This window comes from Dipteris shenzhenensis, chromosome 13 (assembly GCF_047967505.1).
Source record: "Dipteris shenzhenensis isolate YYH24624 ecotype China chromosome 13, Dip_SZ_1.0, whole genome shotgun sequence".
Taxonomy (NCBI): domain Eukaryota; kingdom Viridiplantae; phylum Streptophyta; class Polypodiopsida; order Gleicheniales; family Dipteridaceae; genus Dipteris; species Dipteris shenzhenensis.
Genome location: NC_141608.1, coordinates 55109674 through 55134736, shown reverse-complemented (window position 1 = coordinate 55134736; position 25063 = coordinate 55109674). Strand labels below are relative to the sequence as shown.

General features: G+C 43.3%; 1 long non-coding RNA gene across 1 annotated transcript; it reads left to right on the top strand.

Annotated features, from left to right (window-relative positions):
* The first annotated feature begins 1149 nt into the window (after nt 1-1149).
* LOC147895608 (uncharacterized) lies at nt 1150-22798 on the top strand. The gene is made up of 3 exons (XR_015541986.1): nt 1150-1293; nt 8725-8804; nt 22603-22798. It is a non-coding gene; the product is annotated as an uncharacterized LOC147895608 (long non-coding RNA).
* The last annotated feature ends 2265 nt before the right edge of the window (nt 22799-25063 follow it).

Genomic DNA, 25063 nt, shown 5'->3' with positions numbered 1-25063 from the left:
AGACTTTCGACCTTATCAATGAGAACCATAATGATTCTGTTAAGATTTGCAATGACTTCCGACTCTTTGCTTTGTGGTGCACTTGTCAAGTAGGTATTCACTGCATTATCCAGTGCTTGTTTCCCCCATACATCCTCTAAAGATCCTCGTGTAGGCATTATGCTTCAGCAATTTGCCAAGTATCCAATGCATTCATACTGTTTGGCATCTGTCATTTCCTCATCTAAGCTCATAGCAATTCTTGCATAGCATACATTGGTAAACAGTACTTGCTGCACCCAGTCAGCAATAGGCTATCTGGGGCAGCCTAAAAGGGGGAGGCCCGTCAAAACAAAGGGGAAGGAGCCTGCACAGAACTAAGAGAAAAGGGGAACAGTTTTGCTGTATGAAGTCTCTGAGAAGCCTCCTGTGTCAGACCGTAAAGTCCCATTGCAATTCCAGACAGCCATTTTCAATCTCGCAGTGCATCTAAACCAGGAGGCTGACACCGTCATAAACCCCCATCTGCTGACTCTTCTCGAGCTTTGCCCTCATCTGCTAGATCTTCCTGATCTTTGCCTCCCTTGTTGCTTGTCTTAACTCGGATTATGATTTTCCCATTTCTGTATACAGCCCATTTCCCTGCATTTCTGGCCTCCATGACTTCGGCCATGCCTTCCTTTTTATGCTCCTGTTGCATTAAAGTGAGATCATCATCTAGGTATATTTTTGTTCCTTTTAGACTGCCTCTCATACTCATAAGAGTGACTCTATTTGCTGCTGTTCTGAATTTAATGACAAGGGGTCTTTGGGACAGCTTCATTTTGCCAGTCCTCCAAGCTGAGTCACAGTTCTCTCAATGATTGGAGTATGTCATCTCAATAAATCTGCCATCAAATGCTGAAAGACATCCCCCATGTGAGACAGAGTTTTCTATATTTTTTTCTACGCCACATGTAAGTATTTGTGTTCTTTGGCATATATATATATATATATATATAGAGAGAGAGAGAGAGAGAGAGAGAGAGAGAGAGAGAGAGAGAGAGAGAGAGAGAGGTTCCAATAGGTGATAAGTATTCTTAAATTTCTAGGAGTCGGTGACAGTGCCAGGGAAGCGATTGAACAGCTTGCAAGCAGTTGTGGTCTTGTATCATCTTGGAGTTCCAGAGGGGCAGGAGGTGTATCGGGCCAAGATGTGGAGCTAGTGAGATTGAGATGGTCAGGATGCTGGACAAGATACGGGCTGAATATTCATCCTTCAAGCCAATGGACATTCATTTGTATCATGTCTTTGCAGAGTTTGACCCTGCACATGTAAATTTTCTCTGCACATGTAAATTTTCTTATATATATATATATATATATATATAGATAGAGAGAGAGAGAGAGAGAGAGAGAGAGAGAGAGAGAGAAAATGATTTAGTAACATCTACAAAAGGCCAAAATGACCTATGAGACCTAGAAACATAAGAAAGTCTAGTTACAATCCACTTCGGGGTGCCCATGGCACAAAAACAGCATCACTAAACTAAACTACTTTCAGGTGATAGGGGTGCCCACTGCATCTCCTCTCCAGCTTACTAAAAAAAGAAATCTATGATCTATGCTCATCAGTGAGTGGCCTTTTGTATATCAGTGAGGCTTAGCTTTACAATCTCTGATTAATGACTTCAAAAGCCGTTGCGGGACTAGGAGGCAAAAAGCACAACCAAAAAATCAAGGAGTGCCCATGGCAACTCAATTGGAGATTATTTATCACATAGCAAAACACCATCTACATTCTAGATCCGTTTAAGATGGAGAGTCTTTAGGCTTGGATATAAAATCCCTAATCATTGCTTCTACAGTCTGGTAGGCAGCCCATTTTCCTGCTTTTCTGGCTTCTTTGACTTTGCTGAGTTCCATGTTTCTTTGTTTGAGCTGAGTCGGAGTGTTCGATTGTGGCCGAGTCTGCCCAGAACCTTCAGAGATTTGACATAAATTCAATATGCAGACCTTTGTATGAATGTATGCTCTTGTGCGCTTGTGTGTCTGAGAGTATATATTGATACAAAGTTCTCCCTCTACGCCTTTTCAGTTCTCTCTCTACCTCTATCTCCTACCCCTTTCTCGATACCTTTCCTCTTCTCCCTCTTCTTTCTTCTCTATGTTCCCCTCTCCCTCAGCCATCCTTGGCTTTCCTCCCCTTTCCCTTGCACTCTTCATTGCACCTTGTGGAGGCATTCAACCACCCATTTGCTTGAATATTGGCCTTGATAAGATCTCAGTTCAGTTGCAGCTTTGCTTGCATTTAGAGTTATTTCTTTCTCTTTTGCTTGCTCTGGGGATCTTCTTTTCAGGTTGCCTGTGTCGATCAGGGAAGAGTAAGAAAGATCCTTATGCATGTATTCCCTATGAGAAGGAACTATTGTGATGCGTAAGAACACAAAAGTGCAAACGATCCCGATTTTGCAAGAGAGAAAAGGATCCTGATATGCCCGCAGTTCCACAACATAGTTTTGGGTACGGCTGTTCCAATCTGCCGATTAGCCAAAAAGAAATAAATTCAGTGGTGTATGGGGTCTGCGATGTGATTTCCGGCCAGATATGTTGACTGAAGACGGAATGTTTACGGAGCTATTGAATTCCACCCTCTAAAGAGAATCGTTGATAATCCTCACAGACGACATATGAAATTGGTACAGAGCAAAGATGGATTCGACTTGGGGCAAATAACCTCGTCATTGTTGGTTTTAACGGATTTTCCCATTAGATAAGGCAAGTTCACAAATTTGTGACGTTTGGGATAATTGTCAGCATATGCGATTGTGTATGCAGCTGAAGATGATGTCGTCTGTAATTGGCATGTGGAATCATCTGTTTGATAATCACGTTACTCTTGCTGCATAGAAACTAATAGAGTGGCACCCATGATGTCAAGATTGAGATATTCATAAAAGAACAAAACTAAATTGAGAACTTTTTGGAAAAGAGCTACAGGCTTCGGATCCATAGGCATATCAAGTTCACATTTTTTTTTCTTGACTTCTGCCTACAACAGTTTGTTGAATACGCTGGGGAATTTAAGCCAATGTAAGCGAGAACGGAATAGTCCATGTCGACAAGCAGTTTGTGCAAGTATGCCTTATATAGTAAAGTTGGATCTCAGACTGAAAGAGGAGACAAAATGAGTTCCATAAGAGACAAGAGGTAATTGCAAGCCACAAATTTTAGAGAGCAACCAAGAATTAGCATTTTCGAGATCAAAAGACGCGATTTGGGTATCGCCCCTATAAATCAGCTAAAGCCGTAAATACTACATGAAATTGCTGAAGGGAGCATTACTATATGAATTAACGAATACAGAAGGGTAGCTGCACCAAAAAGAAAGAAAAAAGAAAATTTTGCTTGAGAGTAGCATAGGTGGTTCCTTGATCTATCATGTTAGAACATAAACAAAGACAATTTCTGGACAGATCAAATTGTGCATACGCTCCTACAATATTGAGAAAGGTGTAGACAATTACCAAGTTGTAAAGCACAGTTTATGCCTCTAATGGTGGACAGAGAAGTCTACACTAATGCATGCTAATGCAAACAACAACAGGGGTAGTTGAAGAAATAAAAATCTAAAATAGAATGCATATGTTGATGGGATAGATGCAACTAGTATCCCTATATAGTATATTGTTGAAAATTTGCAGACACAGTTTATGCGTAACCTGGGCGAAAATTTCACAAATGGAAATTTGAATGTCCGCTAATACGGCAAAAATATATCCCTAGATGAATTCAGGAACATGCCCAAACTCATCACATGAAAATTAAAAATTTTAAACAAGAAGTGCAATTTATAACTTCATGGTAGTCATCAAATCAATTATAAACCATCAACTCCATCATGCATAGTAGGGACTAGTTACCATGACATCCCCACTAACGTCATTAGCGCCCAGTAGTGGGTGTAGAACTCTGTATCAATATATGCTCTAACACACACACACGAGCATACATTCATACAAAAGTCTACATACTGAGTTTTTGACAAAGCTACGGAGGTTCTGGTCAGACTCAGCCATAATGAAGGCTAGCACTGAAGGGAGAAGGCTAATCAAACCATAGTCCAAACTTATTATTTCATTTTAGTCTCAACACGCCAATGTAAGCTCAATAAGTAAGGCATGGAAAAAGGCGCAATTAAATCATCATTGCATGATTTATGTTGCATCCTTGGACAAGCATCACTTGTGTCTACTATCTCCCAAAGGCTTGGTCTTACTTCCAATTTGCAGTGCTTATCTGAATTGAGAAGCTCTTAGTAATGGACCACGCCACCTTTATGTTGGTTAGACCTCAACCAAAAGTAACAATTTCATTCTATGAAAGAGACTAAATTCATCTATTGTCGAACATTTAACCCTCTTCTATGGCTCAACCATTGCTTGTTCATACAAAGAAGAGGGACTCCACATTTCATAAAACATACTTTAATGTAGTAGTAGCACATGCAAATCTTTTGTTTACACCAATAATTATCTTAGATACCTCGAGCAAATTTGTCCACTGATCTTCGTCCCCATTGCACTCCTCATTCCTTTTCCAAATCATCAAGCCATCAATAACATTTTTCTAGTATATTTGGTATTTGGAAGTTTTATGTTAAGGAGAGTGGTTGTGTGTAGTTGGCTTGTAGACAATGAAAATCTGGCTATTGTTTGCTTGTGGCTATTCTGGAGTTGCTCTAGCCTCCAGCCCGTGACATTGCTTAGGAAGATGATGATGTTGCCTTGCCCACGCCAAAGCTCTCACATCAATGTGACATACACGGAGGTCAAACAAGAGAGGTGAACAAGAGCAGTTTGAGAATGGAGATGTGAAAGATGATCTAGTTCCACCTTTGAAAATAAGTATACTTTCAAAACAAGATGTGTTCATTTCTCCGACATCTATTGATGCTTCACAATACAATCCTACAAATCAGCAATCCCATAGGCACTGATAATGGGAAAAGAGAAACAAGCTGGCTTTAAAAAAAACCAGCATGTTCCAAGAGAACTCAGCTCACATCCCAGGGAACTCCCCATTGCCCACATGCGTGCACACAACATAAACATATACTGGTGGGTCATTCCAATTCCATTGAACAAGGTCAAATCCCTTTGACCAAGATCAATGTCTCTTGACCGAAGTCAATACTGGGTTCTCAGGTGACCGAAGCCAATCACACAACTATCTTGAGGGCACTTTTGAGACTACAACGTTACGTGTTGGTGGGTGAGATTTTGAACTTAAGACGGGTGTGCACTCGTGTCGGATTTTTTTTGGGCGTAATGATTGCCACACTTGTGCAATAATGGCATACAATTTGTTAAAATTCTTAGTTCTAAACACGACCGAGCTCGACACATGTCATTAGATGCATTTACTCCATGAGCATCCATGTCACAACCACTATGTATTTTGTCAAAAGCCTCCTTGTTCTGAACTCCACAGAGCTCTTCACCTATTAATACATGAACACCAGAGAGGTTGACACACGTTGCTACATGCATTTTGTTATTCTCATGCCAACTCTTTAAGCACCATCACCTAGTCTAACCCTTGGGCCGGTTCCCGTATTCTCCCGAGTTTTTGGAATTGCTACTGCCAATCCATTGGGCCGGTAGTCTCGTTTAATATAATCTGGTTCCTTGGACTTAATCCACTGGGGTCCGATTCCCCTTCACTTGGATTCCTCCAAGTTCCTTTAGGACAAAGTCAGTGCTTTGACTAAGTCCTTTCACAAAATCTTTGGTTGATTAATTAAATTCTTAATTAACAACTACCTGGGTCTCTAATCCTGAGTCAAGTCCCTGACTGGAATCTGCCCATCTTTGACCATTAAATAATGCATTGATTCAAATCAAACTTTGATCAACTTTATTAATCCAATGATTAATTATAAGTGGTGACATCCCCTCGGCTTCTAATCTGTTGTCCTCAACAAGCTTCCTTATAGATGTCCAAGATCTCTAGATGGTCAGACAACATGTCTGCATCCATCCACTTGGCATGTAATGCCGAATAGTTCTAAAATTTTACAAGGTATCTGTAAAATTTCCTGCCTTGGGGGCCCTTATGTATAGTATGATACACAATTTGTTTTGGTTGGAGGATCTCCTCCAAATCTTCCACCACTGGTGGGTCTTCCAGAACTGGTTCCATTGGTTTTGGTCTTGGTACTTCTTGAGAAGACTCACATGAAAGGCATTGTGAATCCTCCAGCGATCTAGCAACTCCAATCGGAAGGATACTGGATTTATCTCATGTATGACTTTGAATGGCCCATAGTACCCGGGGAATAGTTTAGCATACGCCTTTTCTTTACCCTTCATCTTGCGGAGCCTTGTCTTCTCAAACCTTAGAAGTACCCACTCTCCAACTTTGAGGTCAAGCTGCCTTCTATGTTTATCTGCAGCTTCCTTTTGCTTTAACTGAGACCTCTCTATGGCTGTCCGTACCTGGCTGAAAGCTGTCTCGAGATCTCTGACATACTCATCAGCTGCAAAAATCTCATCCTTTGTCCGAAGGATTGGGGGTAAAATAACTTTTCCTTAGATGACCTCAAATGGAGCTTTTCTTGTGGAGCTAGGCATTGTATTATTATAGGCAAACTCCACCAATGGGAGATACTTTTCCCACTTAGTTTTTGCTCAGCCACGTAACATTTAAGCAAATCCAATATAGTGGAATTTGCTATCTCACTTTGACCATCTGTTTGAGGATGAAATGAAGAAGAAGAATTCAACTTCGTCCCCAAGTTGTCAAACAAAACTCTCTAGAATAGGCTGGTCATTTTGGGATCACGGTCACTTACAATGGACTTAGGCATCCCATAGTGCTTAAATATCTGTGCAATAAACACCCTTACCATATGATCTACCTTAATTGTCTTTTTATCTAGAATGAAATGAGCTTGCTTACTAAAGCGCTCAATAACAGTCCATATCCCATCATTCCCGTTTTTCAATCTTGGCAGATCAAACACGAAGTCCATTGCTATACTTTCCCACAGTGCCTTCTAGTACTGGGAGTGGCATCAAAAGACTAGGTGTCTTATGCCTATATACTTGACCTTTTGACAAGTTAGGCATTCTGTGACAAACTAATACAAATCTTTTCGCATTCTTGGCCAAAAGAAGTATCTTTCCAAAGCTTGGGTGGTTGAGGCAATCCCTCTGTGTCTTGCATAGGGTGGTGCATGACATTCTTCCATGATTTTCTGCCTTAACCCTCGGGTGATGCATAGGCAATCAGCTTTCATGAGATATCCATCTTTCATGGAGTACTGACTAGAGGACTGTCCCTCAAGCATTTGCTGGAAAATTTCCCCAAAGTTTGGATCCTTTGCATATTGGGACTGCATATCTTGTAAGTCTTGATGATAGGCAATAGTGACATTATGCACTTGAGGTCTCCTAGACAGAGCATCTGTTGCCTTGTTCTCTACTCTTGGTACATACACAATCTGAAATGAAACATGGACAACAAATTTTCCCATTTAAAGTGCTTTTCAGATAGCTTTGTTTGTGTCAGAAAGTACGAGAGACTTTGGTGATCCGTCTTAACAACAAAATCAGCTCCCAAAAGGTCACGTTTCCAATTGGTGAGACCATGGATCACAGCCAATAATTCTTTTTCATAGACCCCTAAATGTAATTCCGCATCACGGGGCCTTCTGCTGTCGTATGCTACCACATGCCCATCCTACTGGAGCACTGCTCCAATGCTGTCTCCGCATGCATCACATTCAACAACAAAGGCCTTGTATAGATCAGGAACCACTAAAATGGACATCCTGAGCTATAATTGGGGCCTCCTCTTGGGCAAATAGATGCTGCAACCGAGGATCTTTCCTGAAGGCCTCCATTTGTTGCATCATTTCCCTGATAGTTTATGTCTAAAGCACCAATCCAAGATTGGCCTTCGAGTGCCAGTTCCAAGAAGGGGGCTTTACACTCGGAGAGAGAGAGACCACTTCAAGAGGGAGGAAAGGGGGATTGGGAAATGGGGCAATGCTGCATGAGAGGACTCCAATGGGGAAGAAGGGAGGTGGGGATATGGGTGATGTATGCACAAGGGAGGAGAGACAAAGCGGGAGAGTATAACCACACTAATAGGTCCCCTGCATTAAGTTTATGGTGTGGTATAGATAGAGCATATGTCGCTTAAGTGTTGAATGGGACGTAGCAAGTTGGTTTAATTGAGGCATGGAATTAATTTCAAGCCTGTCATTATAGTGTTGTTTTCTTAGAGATCTCCAATGACTGCTCTAGGTTTGATATAGGTCGTGCAATTCAAAAACTTAGCGATGTTGCAAAGAGGCAACTTTACTTTTTTTTGATATTCATGCTTAGCTGTATCTGTTACGAATATTACATGTTCTTGTCAATGTCATATTCGATTGGCTTCTTTGAAGTAAGTAGAAAGTCTTCTATTTCCAACGATTTCAGCTATCATGCTTTCACATTGCAAAACTGATTGATCAGTCGTAAACTAAGCATTCTCTATTGTTGATTAATGCAATATATGGTGCATTGAATTTGTGAATCTCAAACATCCTATGTGTAATTTGGTTTCTCCAAGTAAAGATGATTGGTAGTAGTAAAGAGAAAGTTCTTTGTGCACTTTTTGTTTTATTAGCATTAATACTTAGTAAGTCGATCATAAACTTTAGTGAAAATTATTAAGAGTATGTGATTAAAAGTTGATTATTTTGCTTATCAGGCACAGATAATTCAAGTTGGCTGGTTCGACAAAGAGAAGGGGTTTTGGTACCTGCTAAGAGAACCCAAGTTCTTGTCTTTGTGTGTACCTTCTATCCCAACGCCTCAGGATGACACACACACACACACGCAGAGAAGTAGACGTATATTATTGTCCATAGGGGGCAACAGACCCATGGGACGAGAGAGAGAGAGAGAGAGAGAGAGAGAGAGATTACTAAAATTTTAGGAGACCGTGAAGGTCTATAAGATTAAAGGTGACTGATACAATGGACATGACGGTGGTGGTCTCAAAATGGACTATCGAGACCGTGTCTACCCAATATATATATATATATATATATATATATATATATTTGTATATATGTATGTATGTATGTATGTATGATGGACGGTTGGTCTAGTCCTGATACTGATACTGATCTTGATGCAAAATACAAAATACAAAAAGTGTCTAGCAATCTCCAGATTGATCCGCAGATGATGTGGAAAAAAATGGTGCACTAGATTGATGGTACAAAAAAGGGGGGAGGGTAGGGCGCAAAGGCCAATCACAGTGGGGCCGTCGGGTGGGTCGAAAAGAATCTTGCGATGGCTGGTTGGTCTCTGACATCGTGCTGCCTGGTGGCGGTAGCACATCTGGGGCGATGGGGGGCCCTATGACGAATGTATGCAACGGTGACCCCAGTTGGGCGATCTGATATGAGAGAGAGAGAGAGAGAGAGAGAGAGAGAGAGAGAGAGAGAGAGAGAGAGAGAGAGAGAGTTTATCAAAGTCTACGGGAGACAAAAGGCCTATGAGACAATCTTGTACAATGCACTAGGCGGGTGTGGTCTCAAGATGGACCCACAATCCCGTAGCAAAAAAAAACAAGTAATATCACGAAGGATAGAACTATCCATGTACATCCATATGTCTATAAATCTATAAAAATATATCAATAGATAGCTAGATATCAATGATTCTCTGGTGTTGAACAGGGGTGCATAAAAGCCATGATGGAGGGCTGTCCTCTAGAAGTCTGTCGTCGCTAAAGTCGGCGGGAGATGACTCAGTGTCGAACTAGTGCCACAAAGACATTGGTCGGTCAGGTGTCGGAACTAGAGAAGAAAGCAGGTATGTTAGTGCGCAGAAAAGTAAATCAGTCCGCTGTCTCATCTAGTGAGGCTTTGGCTCTTGATCCCGTGTATGACGTCGGGTCAGTTGGGGTGTTGGATTTGGTAGTCGGAAGAAGTTGGTGATGGGCCTCTAAGCAGGATCTGGCTGCCCCGACTGGTCATGCAATTGAGCACGCATGAGTGTGGCTCGATATCGAGTCATCTCATGTAGGAAGGCGGCGAGACATTGCTGGTCTGGGTAAAGTAGGAGCCAAGTAAGAGGTCCAAACCCGTTGCGGAAGAGGCAGTGGTATTGACCTCGGATGGCATAGTAGATGAGGCATATGGTAGTGAAATGCTCCTTGGACTCAATCTCGTGTAGATCACAAAAGGTACAAATGTGACTCTCTCGTGGAATGCCCTCTGCTCGTCCCCTCTCGATGCGTAGTCGATGTGAGGAGACCCTGAACTGACCAAGAGAAATCCAAAGTGCATGAGGGAAATGTAGTTGTATGTATCCTGGCGGAATGATGAATTTCTCTGGTGAGATCTGGAGACAAGGTGTGCGGTAAAACTCGAGCTTCACTGGAAGCTTAGGGGGGGCCAACCATGTCCTAAACCAATTGGAACCAATGCGGACACGTCTTGTCACCCTCTCATATAAAGCCACCACAGCCCTTATAACCTCCTGTCCATAACCCAAATCCTGGAGTTCTCTGATGAGTCGGGCCCGTGGTATTGTGTCAAATGCCTTGTGGAAGTCCACAAAACAGCAATAGACTCTCTGTCTCGTGTGTCTAGCCTCCTCGATGATGTATTAACGTCGTCAAAAGCCCTCGCGGGGCTATGCGACAAAGAGCGCGACAAGAGATCTCATACAAGCTACATGGGGCTGAAACTGAAAATTTTTTAAAAAAGGGGTAACAATAAGAGAGCAGTACCATAAGCATCTACTGTTTGCGTGGGTACAGAGAGCAATATACAAGATATCATCAGGATGTATCGTGTCGATCGGGTGCCAAAGTAGCTTGATGAGTAGAGAGGATTTCCTGTATCAATAGCTATCGAGTAGAGCTATGACGTGGGGGTGGACGAGGTCTATGTGTATGGCGGATTTGGAGAGACATATCAGCAGTGACACCATGGCTAGAGCGATGCTCTCCAAAAAGGGAGGGGATCAGGCGAGCTCGGATAGTGTAGGCAGCAGGCTTGTGATGTCGTCTCCAATCGGCATGGAGCTCAGAGATCACCTCATCAGCTGAGTCAGAGTGACCCAGTACAATCTCAAGTGTGAAGAAGTCAGTAACATGTCGCTGTCTCCTATCTATCTAATCTGCTATGGTCTCTCGCTGCTGCTGTCTCGTTTGTCGTATGAGCATGTCTCTGTGTCTCCTCATCTCTAGGAGATAAAGACCAACACAAACTTGGTCATAGAAATGGATCAGTCATGTGAGTGGACCAAAACCAGAGTCCTCTAGGAAGAGTCAATGGTATCGTCCACGTATCTCGTAGTAGATTGGGCAAAAAACATAAGAAGTGCTCCTTTGTCTCGATCATCCCTGTGGTGCATAGTCTACAGAGTCGTCTCTCTCTAGGGATCCCTGTTGCTCGCCCTGCCTCAATCTCAAGCTGATGTGACGAGACCCGCATCTGTTCGATGGCAATCCTCAAGGCGTGTGATACCCGCCGGTCCTCAAGGTACTGTGGTCTAATGATGAAGCCCTCCTCACATATCTTCGAGAATTGATCACGATAGAAGCGAGTTTTGGTAGGAAGCTCATGGGCTTCGATCTAAACTCTGGATGTATGTAGCTGGAGGAGATCTAACCGAATGATAAGGTTAATCTCATCTCGTGAGGGGAGTAGTGGGGGAGGGGCATCCAGAATGTACTGAAAAGGAGGCAGCCGATCAATATGTATACCATGTCTAGTAAGCCAAAGGGAGACACGTGCATACCACCCTGTGGTGTCGCCACTCTCTACTAGCTGCATGGAGGAGACTAGTGCTGTCACCAACTTGTAATCAAATCGGACTGACAATGGTCATGCCTGAAACGCGGAAGAACATGGGACTACCGGCCCACAGGATTGACATTGGTCATGCCTGAAATGGGGAAGAACATGTAACTACCGTCCCACAGGATTGACATTGGTCATGCCTGAAACGCGGAAGAATATGGGAATCAGCCCAAGGGTTGTACTTCGGTCAACCAGGAATCCGGCTTTGACTTCGGTCAAAGGACATTGATCATGAGGATTCATATCAATGAGGGTTGGATTGACCCAGCAGTATATGTTTTATGTTGTGTGTACACACATGTGGTCAGTGGGGAGGCCCACACGTGACTAGGATTAGTCAAAGAAAAGAACTGTTTTATTTGCATGCAAATGAATGGCTAACATTCAACGAGTGCCATGATTGGTGCTAGCTTAAATGTGCAGGTACCAGGTAGGGTTGGATTACCCTCTTGTACATGGAAGTTGCTGGCGATATTTAGGTGCTAGCGATGGCACCTAGCTAGGGGCCGCGCACCCCTAGGATCGAGACTAGTTAGAGACGGCTTTAATTTTTAAAGCCTAGCTAGCCTTTGAGGATAGACTTTGACTAAAGTTGAGCAATAGAGAATTGCCATGTAATATCATTCTAATTGTAATGTCTACTGTGACTTATCCTCACATAGAGAACTCTACCTGTGCATTATGGATGATCTAACTCTCCCACAGGCTACTTTGTAACTGAACTGAGTTTTCAAGTGGAATAAAAACCTTCGGGGGGGTCCAGCCAGCGTGTTGCTCTGGGCCTCAGTCGGGTGTTGAGAGAGGGAGAGGAAAATCTACATTTCAACGGTACTTTCAATTCAGCAGACTGTTTCTCTAGCATGCAACTATGGATGCTTGTGCTCACAATGATGTTGCAGAGATTTCACAGGTGCAGGTATAATGGGGGCAATGATGGTGGTAGATTAGAAAGCAGGTAATACAGGGGAAAGCCTCGTCCCTCGTCTTACAGTGGTATCAAAGCAAGGTCTGCACCTTCTCTGAAAGGTGCATAGATCAAGTGTAAAATACCTGCACAAGAGATGCCTGCAAATGCTGTGGGAAAAGGGGTAAGCAATAGATGCTATCTGTGAAGCAGTAATTGCTGGGAACAAATTTCAGTAAGGCAGAAAGACTGTGAACAGTCAGCTGCACTTGAGAAAATACCCAGAGTCAAAAGGCATGAAGTACTAATTGCATAAGAGCTGCCCAGAAATCAATTGCATCAGCCTGTAAATACAGAGACTGTGGAAGATGCTTGGAAAGCAGTCGATGTGATTTCCTGTGAGGGGCAGATCAGTATGCCTGGAAGGGTTTGAGCTAAGATCAGTAAATGATTACTGTTGGAAGTGTTCTGACAGATGCTTGAGCAAGTCTGAATTCAGGTGAGGCAGACTGGGAGAGAACCTGCCGTGAGCTTGTGTCCTGAATTGATAACGTAAATTGGATCTGGGATAATTCGCGAGTTGATAAAATTGGATACCCCTAGAAGAAGACTGAATACCCACGCCGGATGGAACGAAGGGAATATTGAAAAGCTTGTCGCGATGCAATAATAAATTTATGCTCGCGATTTGTAGACAGTTGGAAGGAGTTTCTAAAGAAGTGCCCACAAAGTGAAAAACTCGTCGCGACTGTCAAACAGAGATAGTGGTATCCAAGAATTGATCATCGCGATGGAGACGACAAGCGGAAATTGCTTAAATGAATAGTGCGAGCTGAAAACTCAGGCAGAAATTTGATTTGGAGTAGAATCTATCGTTCGCGACACCGATTATGTGTTGAGAATTCAGAACCCTTAACCTTTCACAAAGGGGAAAAGTGACTGTCACGATACACAGACGATATTGAAACAGCTTTGCGCTGTTGTCTTGCTTATAAAAATGCTCTTGTGATTGATTAGTTTGCGCCGGAATTCCCAACGTGGAACAGGCTGACTACTTGACGACCGAGTTTCCCCCTGTTAGAAGTTATGAAATGAAGAACTCTACTAATAGATGCTCGCGTTAGGCATGAATATCCACCGGAACGATTTGTGAAGTGGCCCGTGTTAAACTGTGACAGTCGCGAAGAAAGAAATTTGATCACGGCTTTTGGGCAGAGCAAGACTGATTCTAATTAATGATTCATTAGTAGAGAGTCGATCACAGTCTTTCACTCTGTTGGAAGAAATCTAAATTGCCCGCGTGCTGGAATTCGGTCACGAAGGAACGTCAGCTTCTATTTTAGATTTGTACCATCTTCTCCACAGAAATCAAAATCAAAATCGTGGAACTGTCACGATGCAACCAAGTCCAAGACTGATAGAAAATTCTTGGAGGAGAAAAGATGAGGCGAAAAGCCCCTGGTGATCGAATTACCTATCTACGCAACTACCCGCCTAAGCTATACAGTATATTCTGATTACAAAAAAAAAAAGAAGCAGAGAAAAGCTCCTCTTTGAAAGGGTGATCATAATAATCACAATCAGAAATTACTGTTAAAAAGATACCTTTGGCCAACTTAGTCCTTACCTGAATGTACCTGCTGGTACTGTGTACAGCCTGCATAGAGACACAGGGAAGACAAATAATTGTGAAATCCATAAAAGAAGACCAGTAACTGCACTACTACTGTCAGGGGTATTATCCTTGTGTTACAGCCTGCATATGCCTGTACTCAGTGGATAAACAAAGAAAGTATAGTTTATCAAAGAGAGGGAAAAAGAAACAGTTTTGTGAAATCTACACAAAAAGGTATAGTCCTTCAAAAGTAGAGTCAGAAACTATAGTTACAGTAAAAAGGATGGCTGGGAAAGACAAGGGTAAACAAATGCCTAGTTAGGGTGCTCCTGCTGCACCAGAGGTGGACCCACAGATGCCAATGGAGTTGGAACAAATAGTGAAAGAAATGATGCAACAAATGGAAACCTTCAGGAGGGATCCGAGGTTACAACACCTGTTTGTCCAAGGAGAGGCTTCAAGTACCGCCTATGATGTGCCTAGGCCACCCGTGCAAGTGGAAGCACAGCCTGAGTCCAGCAGAAAAAAGGAAAAGAGGGTCCCCTGCTCAGACCAAGAAGAGGAGGCAACAACAGGAACCATCCAGTACCTCTTCATCCTCTACATCCAGCTCATAGTCTTGTTCTTATGATACCTCTCCGGAGCCATCGAGAAGAGAGAAGACAGTTAAAAAGAAAAAGTGTGACAAGCCCAGAGAATTCAAGGAGGGTGGAAAATCCGTGAGATTCATCACCTTCAATGGCAGATATGGGCAAGCAGAGAAAGCTGTTCAATTTGTCAGACAGTTTGATGTAGCGTTTGGAAGTGAGAACTTCTTGGAATCATCGTTGAGAATGGTTAGCCTACATCTTACAGGGATAGCCAGTGCGTGGTGGGAAGCCCAGACGCAGGATGGTACTGCACCCAAGCACTGGAAGGGGTTTAAAAAGGCCTTCTGCAAGCAGTTCCTGCCCAAGGAATTCAAAAGCCACGTAATGAATGCTTGGGACAGTCTGCACATGGAAGCAGGGGAGTCTGTGGACGACTACAACCAGAGGTTTTGGGACTATTACCTGCAGGTCTTGCCATTTAGGAAAATATCCCACAAGACTCAGATGGAGAAGTACAAGGCCGGTCTGACCCCGAAAATTCAGACCCAAGTGAATACCCAACGAATAAAGGGTATTCAAAATCTGATGCATGTTGGTACAGTGGCTAGTCTAATGTACATGCAAGACCCCTCCACTTTGATGTCACGGCAAGCAGGTATGCCGACAAGAAGGAAGCCTAAATCCTACAGGCAAGAAAGAAGGGAATTTCCTGAACGGAGAGAATTCCCTAGAGGGGCAAAGAAAGGGTTTCAACCTCAGAAGCCGAGGGAAAACCGTCACAGCCCAGAGGATTAAAGTTTCAATCCAAATTCAGTCTTGAAGAAATTGATATCTTCAGGAAAGAGGGCAAGTGTTTCCGGTGCGGGGAACTAGGACATGTGGCTGCCAGATGCCCAGACAGGCCTCCGACATCGAAGGGGAAAGAGGATCCAGAGGAACGGGAGATGTGTCTGGCTTGGGGAAAGATTCGTGACCAGCCAGCACTGATGGGTGTTTCTTGTACAGTAGGTTGCAGAAAATCATTGCTAAAAGTAGAGGGGAAACTATCCCCGTTGTATCAAATAAATCTTTCAGCAAAGAAATAAAATCAGCAATTTCTGCGTACATGGTTTTTGTCAGGGACACAATCCTAGATATGTCTGCTGATTTTAATGTACACAATGAAAGCAATTTTCAATTTTTAAATAAATTCAAAGATTGTTTTTCGGAGGCACTACCAGAACAGCTACCCCCAGAGAGGCCAGAGGATCACATGATAGATCTAGTGCCAGGGAGTGAGCTGCCTAATAGGCCACCATACAGGGTCAGTGCCACGCAGAGGAAGGAGATAATGAACCAGGTTCAGGACTTGCTGTCCGAAGGGTTAATACAGCCCAGCTCCTCACCTTTTTGCTCACCTGTACTGCTAGTACAGAAGAAAGATGGTTCGTTCAGGATGTGCGTGGATTATCGCGCCCTGAACAAGATGACCATCAAGAACAGGTTCCCCATTCCACGCATTGATGATGTCTTGGACAAATTGGGTGGAGCCACTATTTTTAGCAGGATAGATTTGAAAAGTGGTTATCATCAGATAAGGATAGAGCCACAGGATGTGTATAAGACAGCCTTCAGGACTACCTTTGGACTGTATGAATATCGAGTGATGCCATTTGGGTTGACAAATGCCCTTGCCACTTTCAATAGGATGATGGATTGAATATTCAGGCCGTATAGACATTTTACTGGTACCTTCTTTGATGACATCATTATCTTCTCTACATCACTGGAGGAACATAAACAACATCTAGCCTTGGTATTCGAAGAGCTGCGTAAAAATCAGCTCTTCATCAATGGAAAGAAGAGTGAATTCTTCTTGGACGAGTTTCATTATCTGGGACACATTATTTCTAGGGAGGGAGTCAGAATGGACCCTGCTAAAATACAGGCCATCAGAGATTGGCCAGAGCTGCGTTCATTGCACGAGGTACGGAGCTTCTTGGGCTTATGCTCCTACTATCGCAGATTCATACGGCATTTCGCAGCCTTAGCCGCTCCTCTTCATGATCTGACAAAGAAGAATGCCACTTTTGTTTGGGGACACAGCCAGAAAGCTACTTTCAAGCAACTGAAAGAGAAGCTTATGACAGGACCAGTACTTGTGGTTCCTGATTTATATAAGCCCTTCGTGGTCGAGTGTGATGCATGTGGGGACAGCATTGGAGCATTGCTCCAACAGGATGGGCATGTGGTTGCATATGAGAGCAGAAGGCTCCGTGATGCAGAGCTTCATTTGGTGGTCTATGAGAAAGAACTATTAGCTGTGATCCACGCTCTCACCAACTGGAAACATTATTTGTTGGTAGCTGATTTTATTGTGAAGACGGATCACCAGAGCTTACGTTACTTCTTGACGCAGACAAAGTTATCTGAGAAGCACTTCAAGTGGGCAAATTTGCTGTCCATGTTTCACTTCCAGATTATCTATGTGCCAGGAGTACAGAATAGGTCAGCAGATGCTCTATCTAGGAGACCCCAAGTGCATAATGTCACTATTGCCTATCACCAGGATTTATAGGACATGTAGTCCCAGTATGCACAAGATCCAGACTTTGGAGTAGTTTATGAGCAAATGCTTGATGGGCAGTCTAGCAGTCAGTATTTAATGAAAGATGGGTATTTGATGAAGGACGATTGCCTACGCATAACTAGAGGCATGAGATAGAAAATAATGGATGAATGTCATGCACCACCGTATGCAGGACATAGGGGTATTGCCTCAACTACCCAAGCTCTGGAAAGATATTTTTATTGGCCAGGAATGCAGAAAGACTTACATTTGTTTGTCACAGAATGCCTTACTTGCCAGAAAGTCAAATATGACAGGCATCAAACACCTGGTCTTTTAATGCCTCTACCCGTGCGAAAAGCACCATGGGAGAGTATAGCAATGGAGTTCATATTTGAGTTGCCAAGGTCAAGAACTTGAAATGATGGGATATGGACTATCATTGACCGCTTCAGTAAGCAGGCTCATTTCATTCCAGTCAGGAAGACGATAAAGGTAGACCACATGGCAAAGGTGTTTATTGCTCAGATATTCAAGCACCATGGTATGCCTAAGTCCATTGTGAGTGACCGTGACCCCAGAATGACCAGTCTATTTTGGAGGGCCTGATGTCACCAACTTGTAATCAAATCATTGATTAATAAAGTTTGACCAAGTTTGACTTTTAGTCAATGCATGAAATATATGGTCAAAGTGGGTTGATTCCAGTCAAGGATTTGACTTGGGAATCTGAGAGTCCAGTCGGTTGTTTAATTATGGATTTAATTAATCAACTGGAAGAGAAACATATGGACAGGGTCAAAGTACTGGCCTAGTCAAGCAGGACTTGGAGGATTCCGAGTCAAGGGGAACCGGAACCCCTGTGGACTAAGTCCAAAGAATCGGAAGAATGGGACTACCGGCCCAAGGGACTGACAATGGTCATGCCTGAAACGCGGAAGAACATGGGACTACCAGCCCACGGGATTGACATTGGTCATGCCTGAAACGCGGGAGAACATGGGACCACCGGCCCACAGGATTGACATCGGTGTACTTCGGTGTATGGGCGTGTCATTGGATACAGGGGATTCAGTGCCGATGACTTCGATTCTTGTTTCCACAAATCACCCTCCATTTTCCTGGCTTGGCGGCCGAGCTTCGCCCCATTGTTAGGAATTGGGGGGCACACTTTGGGTGGGTCATGTAGGATACTTTGGCAGATGTAGTGGCTGCCGCAAGTGTCCGTTGAGTTCGTTGCTTGATCCCTCTAGTTTGCCTTCGGAGCTAGAGATAGTGAATGCTGCGAGGGCTATTTCTCAGAGTCTTCTCGTCATAAGACTTCTCGATCAGTGCTTGAGGTGCCATGGATTTGGGCGCTAGGCGGGATCATATCCTCGCTTCATTAGAACAGAGCCCCCTCTTCCTAGCCATTCGAAGTCGACAGCACAGGGCGCAACCCGCCAAAAGACTGCCCCATCGGATGGCGAGGGATGGATGAAGGTTTTAGGAAAAAAGTAAAAGAAGAACAAATAGAAAAGCAAGCCTTTAGAGGTTGATGAGGAGGTGGAGTGTAGTAGACGTAGTCGGAGCTTCTCTCCCCGCTCCCCTCAGCCCCCTCCCCAACCACCCCCACCCCCTCCCCACCCAGCTCCCCTGTAGAGGAGCCAGTGATTGCAACCCTACAAGATGTGCAAAGTACCCCCTCCACCCCACTAGTTGTCAGCACCTAAGCAGGAGAGGAGGTACCTGTCACCATTTATTGATATCCCAAGGTTAATAAAGTGGTTTAACCAAGTTTTGACTAAATTTGACTTTCGTCAAAGAATATTTTTAATGGTCAAAGTTATATTGACTTTTAATTAACGATTTAATTAAAGTCAGAGAACTCGGAGGATTCCGAAAGACTTAGAGGATTCTAAGTATAAAAGGGGAGGATTCCCAAAAAGCACATTTTATGTGCTAGTGACCCGGTCAAAGTTAATGACTTGGAGGATTCCAAGAAGTGGGGCACTGGACCCAAGTGGTTTAAATTCCAGAAAATCCAGAAGAAAAAGGAATGGAACCCGGACCCAAGTAGTTTGATTCCAGAAATCCGGAGAGGAAAATAAAAAGGGGCACTGGACCCTAGTGGTTGAAATTTCAGGAAATCCAGAAGAATAAAGAATGGGACCCGGCCCAAGTGGTTTAATCCAAAAATCCGGAAAAGTTAATGGGAACCGGCCCAAGGGATTGATATTACATCATCCAAAAACTCGGTGTGACTTCGGTCAAAGGGATTGACCTCGGTCAAAGAGGTTTGACCTCGGTCAAAGTGGGTTGACTTTGGGTCAACCAAGTAATTAATAATAATATGTGCACATATATGTGTGTGGGGACGCCCACTATGACTAGGATTAGTCAAGTTTATTATTTTTAATGATGCATGCAAGGCTAACAATTAATGCGTGCTCGTTGTGGTGCCATTAGAATTGTTTAGGAGCAAGTACAGGGATGGATTGGCACCATGGCTGGAGAGTTACTTAGGCAACAGTTTCAGGTAGGTGATGTTCGCTTGAGGTGGCACCGCAACGCCAAGTGGTTTTGCCTTACGGTGATCGTTTGGCCTTCGCTTCATTGAATATATCTACAGTATGTTTGGCCTTGTACGGGAGCGAAGCTCAGGGGCTTCAATGGCATATCCTTGGGTGAGATCTCGAGTTGGCTTGAGAAGGCGTACACTCATGGCATGAAGGGGCTTACTCCACTGCTGAAGGTTTTAGGGAACGATTTGGATGAGTCAGACCCTCCCCTCTAAACCTTCACAAAAGCGTCTTCGTTTGTTTGCAGGGATTCCATCGACGATGTCGACATGGTACCTTGGTTCCTGGGTGAGCGCTTTGGGTCGGCATAGAGACAAAGGGTTCCAGGATTGGGATCCTCATTATCTACGCACCTACAGATCTTCGGCGGAGGACTTCCTTCTGGCAGACATTGGCAGATTCGGCCCCTGAGGTGGATTCATGGATTATTGGAGGTGACTTCAACAATCTCTAGACATTGGAGGATCAGCAAGGCAGGGGTTCAGAGTTAGCTGGCATTGCGCACGTGGAGCAGACTACGTGGGAGTCCTTCCTCTTTGCAGTAGGAGGGAGGGACAGTTGGAGAGAGCCTTCTTTTAGCATATGGCCAAGGAGTGTAGATTTTTCTTGGGGCTTGTGGCGGGAAGGGGGTAGATTGTTGGAGCAGTTGGATCGTTACTAAGTCAACAAGTGGGCAGTTGGCAAAGGTGGATAGTCCGGGGTGGTGCCTGGGACGATAGTGTCAGATCATAGTCGTGTGATCATGACTCTAGACGAGGCAGCTCATTCCATAGCCTCGGTTCTTGCAGGATCCTGGATTCTTTCTCTTTTGGAGTGGTTTCATAGCCATATAGTGGATCTGTGGGATAGGGAGTGGGATGTTTGTGGTGAATTGGCAGAGCAGGTGACACAGGCTTCAGCAGATTCGAGCAGCATTTGTCAGGAGGCAGGCCCATCCAGAGTAATGGGCCAGGGGGAGGGGTCTCCGCAAAGACTAAAATCATGTGCAAGAGTTCTGTTCAAATGCACTAATTGGACCCCCCACTTTGGGGTAACACCCAGGTCTGTGAGAAAACAAACTAACTTATGTTAGCTGCTTTTTGCGCTTGATGCGCAACAAAAGGTATCCAAGGCCAATCGTGCCCTCTCGAGCATGCTGTCATCATCTTGCATGTAGAGAGTTGTGTCGTCTGCATACTACAAGTCAAGGAGTTCTGTCACATCTCAAACCAGAAGATGAACTTCTTGTAAAGATGTAGTAGGGGCACAGAGGGAGTAGGCCATCGCCTCCGCAAAGAACAAGAAGAGGGTGCTCCACTAGGTCTGACCGTGTTTCTGTCCACCAAACCTTCCAACAAGTGGCAAGGACACACGTGAAATTGGCCTTCAACACATTTTGGAATGAGGCTGCTGCAGCAGCACTGTGAAGGAAACATGGCAGGAGTGGCAGCAGATGAACTCTGTCAGATGATGTGTTTAAAATGACGATGGGCAGCAAAGGCCCCTCTTATAGGGCTTAAGGGAGTGGCCAATCAGCCCCTTGGTTGGCCAAGTACTACCTGGGCTGACCAGTCATGGTTGGTGAATAGGGCAGACCTGACCAGCCCTGGGGTTGACTTGGCTATCAACCAGTTTTGGCTGGCCTTTAGCTTGGGTTATAGGCCTACCTTCTATCCCCCTTTTTCTTCCTTTATGCAGGTCACTTAGGCATCTTTTCTGCCAGCCTATTTCCTGGCCCTTGTGGGCTTTTTTCCCCATCCTCCTGGTCACGTGGAACGGTAAACTCAATCACGGTCTTACACCTGGTGAGCAGAGCCTCCACCTGATCCCTTGTACAAGTTTCGAGAGTTTCAATCTTGTTCTTTCAGCGGTTTTTCTGAAGTCATTAAAGAAGCAAAGCAACAGAGTATCTTTCTCTAGAGGACCTTCTGAAGTTGCACTATTAAGAGCTGCTTATTGCCTGTGAAGTATTTGGGCATAAAGCCTGTTTTAAACCCAGGTGGAGATTTTCCTCAATTGAAGTTGTGTACTTTTTCTGTAAGGTTAATTTCTTTGCATATTAGCTGATTCTTTTGTTTAATTTTACACAATTTTTTTTTGGGTTGGAATCCATTTGCTATCATATTACAAGAGGCATTTGTCAGTAAAGGGAGATGTAGTTACAAAATCAGAAAATTTTCGTTGTATGACAAGTAAGTAGGATACTCCAGAGGCTGGACCTTCAAAACAATCGAACAACAATTGGCATAAAGATGCCCCTGAAGAAAGGATATTTGGCAATGGGGGGATCACCAAAGACTCTATGTGGGTGCATGTACACAAATATACATGTATGCACTTAGAGATAGAGATGTATATAATAAGGTCTGCAGGGAGGGAGATGTATATAGATTCAACTGGACCTTCATGCCACTGAAAATGGAAAACGAACTCAATACGAGATGCTGAAGGTTTATATAGTATAATGATCTTTGAGGAAGAAAGAGACATGCGTAATATTTTGGGATGGAGCTCAGGAAGATGGTATACTTAGTATCATTGACGAAATCATATTTTCTTGCTTCAGGGGTAAACAAAAGCGTGGTCGGACACAATCCAGGGATGGAAAGAGGATTAAACAAGCGAACGAGCAAGACCTTGCTGATGATGATGTTGATGGCGGGTCACGATTATGAGTAATCTCCAGCATAGAGACCAATATTTACTGAAGAGTTCCCCCTCTTACATCTTGGGACTAATAAAATGTTAATTTAGGTTGTGCAAGCTAGCTCATAAGTAGTAAAGTTTCTGTTTTACTGTATCAAAGTAACCCAAAAGTAGACATTTCGAGCCCATTTATGTTGCTTATTATAGGCACATCCACCTGATGCAAAGTGCTCGGTGTTCCATTCCACCTGAACCTGGTTCATTTCTGTATGTGTCAGCAGCTGCACAAGAAGGGGGAGTATGTTTTTTGCTTTGATAACAATCTGCTTGACGTTTGTACATCTGTTTTGGCAATAGAAGGTCCTGGAGAACTTTATACAGGTGCATGCAAAGGGTGATAGAAGAATGGTTTTTATTATGAAGTGAGTAAAGGTACACTGCATAATCTTTACTGTGTGTTGATCATGTGAATTTATTTGTACCATATTCTGCTCATTGTTATTGCATGGTTTCAAATGTTATGGGAATTACCAATCTTCAAGTCTATTCAGAAAGAGAGGCTGACAATCATACGAGCGACAGCGATTATATCCTAGCATGCATCACGAGATATGTGGCGCATGGAGAGTAAGATCTTATATATATATATATAGAGAGAGAGAGAGAGAGAGAGAGAGAGAGAGAGAGAGAGAGAGAGAGGATATGATATTATATGATATATTAAGAGTCTTTCAGGATCTATGGGACTGGCGACCGCTATCAACAAATAGTGATCTATAACTAGTACTTGTTGAGCCAGCTTGTGTGCTAGTTCAAGTACTCGGTTGTGGATTAGCTTGTTGCTCTAATAGATTTTTCAGGTTTCCTTTTTTTCATCACAGCTTCCTTTGATGTGTGCATATGGTCAGCATCTTAGGCATTTTCCACCTCCCCTGTGGGGCAGAATCTGCATATGAAGTAAGTAAAGGTACACTGCATAATCTTTACTGTGTGTTGATCATGTGAATTTATTTGTACCATATTCTGCTCATTGTTATTGCATGGTTTCAAATGTTATGGGAATTACCAATCTTCAAGTCTATTCAGAAAGAGAGGCTGACAATCATACGAGCGACAGCGATTATATCCATAGTAGAATTACTCTTGCATGGGAGAGGAAGCAACACGAGCTCAAGGCAAGGAGATTGAGCATCAAGCTTCCCTTCACCTATGTCTCTTGCTTTGTAGATGTGCTCTTGTTGTTATCTACTCCCTTCTACATGTGCCACATCTACGATCTATTCATGATTCACCATGCTCATGCTATGGTCCTCTCTCTTCTCCTCTTCTTTCCATTCAACCTCATCTCATGGAAGTCTAGATGAGTAAGAACTAGGAGCAAGTTTAACGCTCTTGACCATTGATTGGTGTCGTTACTCTCAACAAGAGAGTTGATGCAAAGGGACCTCTTTGCAAGCCCATTGCTCATGTTCCCCATGATAATTGAGTCCCAACTTAACATTTTTGGTATTGTTGCCGGGAACCAAGGCATGTAGCTTACTATGCATTGTAATCTACCCATTGCCCACCATTAATTTGTCTAGAAAATGATGGCTAGTTGTGGAGTTCTAGGAGCCATTTTGAGTGGATTTGTGGCTATTTTTTGTTATTTTTGTGTTGGAAACGATTGTATAGTCAGTTGGTGTGATTGCTAAGTGAATTGTACTAATTTTGTTTCATACAAATCTCCAAATATTGAACATGGAAGGTATTCAAGAGAAATGTTTGTGACATATTTGGAAAATTCATTTTGGGTTTTCTTTTTGTATTTTCTCGCTCTAGGCACTTAGTTTAGGTAGTGTAGTTGTTGAAAAAAACATTACAGATTTAAAATTTGTAAGAAAATTTGAATTTTAGTCGATTCTCGAGTTGAAAGTCTGTCAAAGAAAGAGTTACAAAGATCTTGCCAAGATCTTTGGAAAGACCTTGAAGATCATGATGTGGATCCTATGTTCATGTACAACCTTACACCTATGTTCACATACAAGCTAACACAATGACCTATAACTTGTTCCATCCTGGCATCCACCTACCTCTCTGACATTAGCCAAAAATAGTCTGGAATTCAAGATATTTTGATAGCTTTTGATTGTATCTGAATTGTCACCAAGTTTCAATTGTGGATTTCCTAAGGCATTTTTTCATCTTTGTACTCTTTTCAGTTAAGCATCAGGCCAAGTTAAGATCCTCATGTGGATCATGACCTTGCACCAAACTACCCGTTTTGTATCTTTTCTACCTCTTAACAGTGTTGAGACTTTTTTTATCACTTCTAGAGCTCATCTCAAGGTCCTTACACGGATTCTAACCTAATGTTATAGCACCATGTTGATCAATTTTAG